Consider the following 6,958-nt stretch of genomic DNA (forward strand, 5'->3'; position numbering starts at 1 on the left):
AAGCTGTTTGATATTTTTAGCCAAGGGGGCTTGCTAATATGTGATTGCACATTCCGACACCGCTAATCGACACTCTTTTCCCATCTTGTCTACCAATTTTTTTAAAACTTTGATAGATTCTTAAAAGAAGACAGACCACCCATACAAAATAGGGTTGCCATCAGTGAAATAAAACTTTTAATTCCACTAGAATGAACAATAAAACAAAAGGAACGACAGAAATGAAAAGAAAATTAACACAGTTTCTCAAGTGGAAGAGAAAATTATTTTATAAAGTGCAGATGTAAATAAAACTTCCACACTTACTAATCAAAATTGAGATAAAAATCAGATCAAATTCAAATAGAGATTACCCAAACTATAAAATCCCGAGATAAATCAAATTAAGGTTTGAATTCATATTAAAGATTGAGGTATTTCTTTTTTGCCTAAATTTTGCCATTTAATTTGTCTTCAAAAAACAGCTAAAACCGGAAGCGGTTTGGTACTTTCAGACCATGGGGCTCGTTAATGTTTGATTGCAAATTCCGACACCGCTGATTCAGGCTCTTTTTTGGACTTGTCTACCCATCGAAGCGGGGATAGACTGCCTTAAACGTCATTTAAATTTGATAGGTTATTGAAAACGACAAACCACCCCAACGAAATAGGGTTCACATGAAAGAAATCAATTTGTGTGATCCACTAGAATGAACAGCAAAACAAAAGGAAGGACACACATGAAATGAAACCTAATGAGGTTTTTCGAGTAGGTCCAAAGATCAACATCTATCCAGTTTTCAAAAAAAAATCTCATTTTGTGACGTCTTTTATGTAATAAGTGGCCTTTGTTCAATTTAAGTTATATTTTAGATTCTCAATTTAATTTTGTAACTGAGTGCAGAGATAATCAAATCCTCCACACATATCAACCTAAAATGAGAATAAAAGATCAGTTCAAATTCAAATAGAGGTTTTCTAAACTGTCTAATCTCGAGGTAGGTCAGATTGGGGTTTGAGGTCAAATTAAGGGTTGACGTAATTCATTTTTGCCATTGTATCATCTCAACACGAATTGTTCTCTCAAGTCGGTTACCTTTTCATATAGCCACACATTTTTTACTACTTCAAAATGTTCCAAAAATAGCTGAAACTGGAAGCTGTTTGATATTTTCAGACAAGAGGGCCCGCTAAAGTTTGATGGCACATTCCGATAATGATGGCACCGCTAATCCACACTCTTGTCTGAACTTGTCCAACCATTGAAGCGGAGATAGACTGCCGTCTAAATTATTTAAGGGCGATAGGTTCTCAAAAGACAGAAACCAATACAAAAAAGGGCTCACAACAAAAAATCATATGCGGTTACTCAAGTAGAAAAGAAAAGTTGTTTTTCAAGTGAAAAACTAATTACACTTTGAAAAAAATAGATCCAAAGATCAACATCTATCCGGTTTTCGAACAGAATCTCAAAAAATGACATTTTAAACTATAACGTGGCCTTTGTACAATTTCGATTAGATTGTAGATTCTCAATTTAATCTTATAGATGAGTGCAGAGGTAAATAAAACCTTCACACTTATGAATCGAAACTGAGAAGAAAAAATCAGATCACATTCAAATAAAGGTTACAACCTGGAAGAATAAATCTGTACACAAGCACAGTGGTTTGATTATGAAGCGGCTCTTATCGTGAAAATAACGTTAAGTTACGAGTCGACAAAAATTTTTTTTACTGGCAAATTTTTTTCCAAAAGTTGTCATTATTTTTGAAGGAAATTTCAAAAACCATTAGTTAACAAAAAGACAGTCAGAAATTTCAGTTACGCCTCAGCAGAAAACAATTGGATTTGACATCAGGAAATCAGGAAAAACAATTGGAAAGTCTACATAAAATGATGTTTAGATGGCTGTAATCATTTGTTTCAATTGATAGCATACTATAAGTATAAAAATGATGCTATATATTTTTTGTAAAAGCTTACAGAATTTTAGATTGGGATGAGCGAAAAATTAAAATAAACAAAACTCTAAAATCTCTAAGCTTTTACAAAAATAAATGGCATCAATTTTATACTTATGATATGCTATCAATTGAAACAAAATTGTACAGTCATTTAACCATTATATGAATATGAAGAAACGAGATTGAAAGACAAGAAAACAAAAACAACATTTAACGCGGTCAGAACTCAAAATTAGCTGTTTTTTTTTGAAAAATTATTCCAATCACAAAAACTATAGACTGTGAACTCCGGTCTTTCAAAAGATCTTTTGACTCATATGCTATCATTGAAATATTTTATTACTAATACTGTAACAAACTTAAAAAACATGCATCACTTTATGTATATTTTTTAGACCTCGTCAGAACTTCAAGGAGAGCTCTCAGTGTTGGGACGTAGTAACAATACGATATAAGAACAAAAAAGACAACATTTTAAAAGTTTTAAAAACATCATCTATCTACCATTAGGAAAAATACATTGGATTTGCTAGACTCAATAGTTCATAAATCGCAATTCAGAATAAGATAGATTCTTAAAAGAGAGCGATTTGGATACAAAGAGTGCTAACAGCAGTCCGATGGCTTTTCTTTGTTTCAATTGAATGGAAATTAGAACAAACGGAAAGACAGATAATATATCTAATCTGAAGCAATTTACCATTATCTAAAAACGAAACTTTTTAAAGTATTTAATTCATTTTCCCAAACAATTAAAAATGATTAACCATAAACTAACATCCACCGCGTTTTCAAAATGAATTTCAAACTGCCACTGAAAAATCTCTGAAGCAACAACTTCGTTATCATTAAGCTTTATTGCCTTCTCATAAATTTCGATTAGATTCTAGAACCCCAATTAGATTTACAAGAGAGTGAAGAAATAAATGATTAACCTAAACTAACCTAAATTCACAAAGCAAACTCAAATAGAGGTCAAACAAATAATTAGATAATAACAAGCTATGACATGAGTTAAAATCGACAGGAATGCCTCTGAAGCCTACCAAGTGCTTGGTATAACAAATTAATCATCAAGTCTTATAAAACACATTGGAAAATTTAAGAAAACAGAAGAAATTAAAATCCCAATGAATCCCGTTGCAACCCAATATACTGAGAACAATACTGAGTTTCAATTTGAACTTATTTCAACTTGATTAAGACTTTTCAGCATTTGGACTTAGTAATAAAACAACAAAATGAACAGAAAATGGACTAACTTAACAAAATTTTACTGAATGTTTCTAGTGTCAATATCAACAAAATTATTAGTTGACCACAAACAAATTCAGACAACAGCGTATAATCACCATTCAAAACAAATGCATCACAGTTAGTATACTTCTCCTGAAAGTCGCAATACAAACCAAAACAGACCTCAAATTCTGGACATAAACAGACCTTTCTGGAAGTTCATATCACACGACTGCAATACAAGATCCAGTAGTAAGGTTTTGATGTACGCTAGAAAGATGAGACAGAAGCGGTGCGATGAAAATCAGTATACGTCTCTGATGACTCCCAAAACATTCCAAAGAGAAATGACGAAGCTCTTTGAGGTACAAGCAATATCTAAATTGAAATAATGCTGCTGTCCTTCAGGATGGGATCCATTAGAAAACCTCAATGAAAATTGAGCCTACCCTAAGTGGGAAAAAAGCAAGATGGTGGAAACTATGTTTAGTTTGAATTTATTATTTTTATTACTATTATTATTATTATTATTATTATTATTATTATTATTATTATTATTATTATTATTATTATTTTTATTATTATTATTATTTTTATTATTATTATTTTTAAATGCCCGCAAAATAATGAAATCAGAAAAATGGTTCCAAAAACCAAAAAAATTTAGATCCAAATGCAATTGTTTTATTCCAAAAAAACCTGTTTGGATTCAAGTGCATATTCAGATCGAAAGTCGAAATTTAAATCTGTTTTGTTCTAAAAATTCATCACCAAATTCAAAAATAAATTAACAGAAAAAGTTTAAAAAGAGGCCAAAAAAGTGAAGAGAGTCAGTGTTAAAAGTGAAATGTTCACAAAGAATCTTAAAAAAGTTTATTTTGGCACTTTACGCTTAACGGGCTTTTTAGTGATACCACTCTCAACTCTCTACGATAAATTTATAGTTCTGCCAAAATTGACTGATAAAAATGATTAAAAAAACGTGATTTAAAAAGTGGCGCATATAGTTCCTCTCCCCACGAATGGAATCGGAACATTTAGTGATTCTCAACTTTACATTCACGTCCATGAGTCCTAAAAGGAAAGCAATTACCGATTGTAAGATGACACATTCAAAGGCTATGCCAAGAACCGGAAAACGTAATTTTGTAATAATGGCCCCCAGTAGAGTCTAGAACATTTTTCTTCGCAGGAAATGCAACATTCTAAAATAATCGTCAGCTTCGCAACAAAAAATAAAAGTATCTGTTAACGGTCCTCATTTTGTAAGTGATGACGTGAAGCCAAACATCAAAAGGAAGAGCCGTTGATAAGGCGATGGAGGCACTAAGAAACTGTAACCTTGAAAATAACATGGTTGTTGGTATAGCCTTCTTTCAGATGATAACTGACCCATATCAGTCAATTCTTCAATCAAAAGGAAACCACTACTGTGCTACTGTATAAAGCTGAAGAGTAGAACTTCTACTGGTAACACTTATTGATTCCCGTCGTACTTTTCGCGCAACATTAAGAAGCCAAAGCAGCACCTGTTTTTGTATCATAAGGTTTGAAGAATTGTATCATTTGTTCAACCCAGAACTTCAAACCCGTCACAATTAGTTAGTCATGAGTTATAGTCAGGTGAACTGGCAACATGAAAAGATAAGCAGCACTGAAGAATACCACATCTGAGAAGTAGATATAGTGCCGCGGGATCTTCACGGTGGGCAAGAAACAACCTAAAAAATTTGGTAACCAAATACTTACAGCATTACAACAAAAAAGGAGAACGAGATTTAGTCGTTGAGTAATCGAGTTGATTTTTTATTGAGCTACTAAAAATGGACAAAATCTTGAAAAAAATCAGCAAAAAATCAATCTCAATTCCAATTTCAGTCCACTTTGGGAACTATCAATTGTTTTTCGCCTATCAATAAAACATCATAAATCTTTTGCTCCCACTCATGCAAAAAGTTCTTTAACAACATCAAATCAGCTTCTTAATGAAAGTGATCAAAGGATTCCTTGTGTGAAAATTGTGTCGTGCTTGTGTGACACTGGTCGATGTAGAAGTAAAGTGAGTGAAGACGGTACCATATGAACGACGTATAAACTTAGCTAATTTGATAGTTTCATTTTATTTTTGAATAGGTGATTACCATGAAAAACAGCAGAAATCAATTTTTTTTCAACTAATACTACTTCACTAGGAACAAGGATCAAGGGAATCTTTGTCGAATCTGCAAAACAATTCAAAAAGTAGCGGATTGATCTTTACGGATGTTCTAAGCTGGTAAATGTTGTGCCCCCAACTCCGACCTGCAATCTAGTTGCACGTGACACAATCTAAATGCAAATTTTCCCGAACGAACGATGGCGATTTAAGTATAGGCACTGATGCTGCAAGCACAACTTAACACTATTTCAGCAACAATGCTTTGCATCCTTTGTTCTCAGAATGCGTCCTATCCTCAAATGGTGTTAACTTTTCAAACACCAACAGAAATTGAGCGCATTGAGATTTCCTCTTGAGTTTCATCTTCAGTTTTCATCAGGAAAACAGCAAAAAAGACGTGCCTAGTTTGTCGGGGATAAAATTACGAGGATGAACCATCAAAAATTGACGGTGCCGCTGGTCGCGCCGACCACGTAGCGGCCAGAAAAATTCTTGTAGATAACTCTCAGGAAAACGTCTTCCCGAAATCCAGCGATTGATATTTTAACTGGTGATGAGCACTTAATTAGACGTGTCCCTCTGGAAATTTCTTTCAGAAGGTCTGCAAATGATTTTGTTGTAATCTCCCAACTAAAAAAACGTTGCAAAATTAAAACAATTGAAGCTAATCTCTACGTTAAAAAAGACAGAAGCAGATTAAATCTTGACAGCTATTAAGAAAACTCTGGTGAAAACACATTCTGTTTATCGCTATACAGAAGTACAGAAGTAATGCCACAAAAATTTTAGCTACAGCTGGACTAAATTTGCAGCAGTGGGAATCTTTTCACAAAAGAACCAGTACGACAATTGATAATTGCAACAGCAACATATCAAGCTTACCTCTGAACTAATTGCCTTAATCTTTTTCATTAGCAGATATTTAGTTTAAGCCAAATATTTATATAGAAATGGTCGACCTATTGTTGGGACTCTAGTCTCAACAACCTACAACCACCGCATTTACTTCAATACTTCGCAAGTCATGGATTTGTTTTGACAGAAGTTGTAATGGCAAAACTCTGGATGATTATGCCAATCACTTTATTTTAGCTTTTGACTTAACTTCAACGCAAGAGGTTTCTCGTGATTCCATTCATCAAGAGCTTAATTATTGTTCAATTTTGGTTTGAATTAAACAAGACGGAGCGGAGCATTTGCAGCCAACGTAGAGATTTTGTTTTTGGGCGAAGGAAGCTCAAAGTTATATGTTAATTCGGAACGAAAAATGTCAAGAAACTCAATAACTACCTAACCCAACGATGGATAATGATGAAATACGCTATTTGTTGGGAACTTGTGTTCATTTGAAATATTAGTTTTACGAATTTTTTTGCAGCAGAAAACTTCTCAAAGCTAACAAGAGAAGGATTTATATTAGTCAATGCTTCACTAGCGCAGGACGAGGGAAGTCATTGGATAGTTCTCATGTTTTACGAAAACGAAGCTTATTTGACAGATACCTTGGATTCCCGATACAAAACCACCATCTATTGTATTACCGTCTCGTACAATTCTACAATAAGATAACTCAATTACTCGAACTGAAGCCAATTTAAAATCAAAAACTCAACACTTG

This window comes from Convolutriloba macropyga, chromosome 4, assembly GCF_964194025.1.
Source record: "Convolutriloba macropyga chromosome 4, txConMacr16.3, whole genome shotgun sequence".
NCBI lineage: Eukaryota > Metazoa > Xenacoelomorpha > Acoela > Convolutidae > Convolutriloba > Convolutriloba macropyga.